The sequence below is a fragment of the Tamandua tetradactyla genome, chromosome 1, assembly GCF_023851605.1.
Source record: "Tamandua tetradactyla isolate mTamTet1 chromosome 1, mTamTet1.pri, whole genome shotgun sequence".
NCBI classification, from domain to species: Eukaryota; Metazoa; Chordata; class Mammalia; order Pilosa; family Myrmecophagidae; genus Tamandua; species Tamandua tetradactyla.
The window spans coordinates 125,172,041-125,174,138 of NC_135327.1; the positions used below are offsets into that span (position 1 = coordinate 125,172,041).

General features: G+C 39.7%; 1 pseudogene; it reads left to right on the top strand.

The window, feature by feature from the left end:
* Positions 1 to 1,025: 1,025 nt before the first annotated feature.
* LOC143681283 (magnesium transporter NIPA2 pseudogene) lies at positions 1,026 to 1,792 on the top strand (annotated as a pseudogene).
* The last annotated feature ends 306 nt before the right edge of the window (positions 1,793 to 2,098 follow it).

Genomic DNA, 2,098 nt, shown 5'->3' on the forward strand with positions numbered 1-2,098 from the left:
TTTTAGTCTTTGCTAACCTTTTAAATCCTGCCTGGAAATGTTTCTGGGTGGAGAAGCATCTCATCTATTTCAGTGTCGTGAGTAAATCAGCAGGGATTTTTTTTCCTCTCACAGACAGGTATTACCAAAGGCAAGTAGGCAGGGGAGAAAGAGAAGGAAAAGACTGGCAAATATGCCTAACTGTTTATAAAGCATAGATTTAAGAACAAATGACTGCTAACCCTATTTCCTTACAACTTACAATTGGAAATGAACAATTCTGAGAGGTTAATATTTTTAAAAACGTAGTTTTCTACGGTGACTCTTCCTTTACTACCTCATGGGTTGGGATTTTCTGGCCTAAGCATATTGAAATTATATCTCACTGGCCCTACTGAATTTTACACACACACATACAAACTGAGATCACTTTTTAAGTAAACATTTTGGGAAGCCACATCCTTGATGGGAAGCCCCCTTCTTTTAAAATGAGCTTCATAGCCAATGGCATACTCATTTCAACCACAAAATATACATATATTGACTTCCATTATTACAATGCCCAAAGGAGTTTCTGAGGATCCAAATATTAAAAAGTCATGGTCTGCTTCTAGCAATGAAACCACAGGTGGCCAGAGATCATCCTGGGGAGGCACAGCTCGACACTCCCCCAGGGAGAAATACTGGCTGCCCCCTGGACATGCCCACCTCCCACTGGATCTAGATGAAGACCAGGACCAGACGGAGCTGTTTAGCTCCTGCAGCCTGGATGGGGATGTGAAAGTCTGAAATTTGAAGACTGCTCCACACTGCCTCCAAGAGCAGCAGTTTCTCATTTTCTGTAAGCACAGTTATCCACAGGAGCTTCTTAAGAAGAAAATGAAATGAGCCAGAGACAAGGGAAATATGACTTAAGTTGGTCTGAGATTGGCTATGAGCACCAATATTTTTATTGACACTGAAATGTGTTTTTCAATAAAACACACAAAAGTAAGGCCCCCTGCCATTGGCCAGGATAGGATCTATGGGAGCAGGTCCAGGTGACCATGCAGATCTTAAAGGATGGCTGTGGTGGTGGGTGACTCTCAGTGGAAGAATCAACTTGGGGAGCGTGTCAACTTTGCTGCTTCTGGTTTCGGACCAGCCGCCTTAGCACCTCCATTAGGTCTACAACTGCAGTCCTTTGTAAAGGTCTACAGCTACGGTCATTCATGCTTCAAAGAAAGATAGAGACCTTAGATGAAATGTCTTGCAAACCTGAAGATCCCGGTTTTGTGCTTTGTGCAATAGTTGTGGTCATTTTATTATTGATATTAATCTTTGTGTTAAGACCTCACCATGCCAAACAAACATTCTTGTTACTTAACAATCTGCTCTACAATTGGAGCATTTGCAGTCTGCTATGTTGAAGGTCTGGGCAGTGCTTTAAAGAAATTTTTGCTGGAAAGCCTCAGCGGAGACATCCCTTGACCTGGATTCTGCTGCTGAACTTCATGGTCTGTGTTAAACATACAGATTAGTTATCTAAATAGGGCTCTGGGCATATTGAACCCTCTTATATAGTGACTCCAAATGTATTACGTATTCTTTATAGCAGCAGTTTTAACCCATGTAGCTCTTCTTTCTAAGGAGGGGCAAGATATGCCTGTTGATGACATTTTTGGTGCTTTCCGTGACTTCCTCAAAAATCATCATGGAGCTATTATTACTACATGCCTTTAAGGATCCCTGTTTAGTCTGTCAAGACTCCTGGATCTTTTCAAGAAGAAAACTGATGAGTGGCGATCTCCCTAATGTTCTTAATAATGAATAAAGGTTAAACTGTGGAAATGAACAGTAAATTGATGAAACAATCTTCCAAAGAAATGTAAATTTAACTTTTTTTTGAGAAACATTTAATTAAAATGTTACTCTGTTATTCTTCTACAAATTGAGCTTGAAATTCATAACATGTCTGCAAACATTGCCCTTTTAAGTTAAGTTCTCTAGAGACAATCTTTTTTAAGTTTTCATTGATTTGGATCAACAGCAGTGAACTATCTTGTATTTAAACTGTAATGGCAAACTAAAATTACCTCAGCACGTGGCTGGTTTCTATTTCTATTAACACTGTATTCTT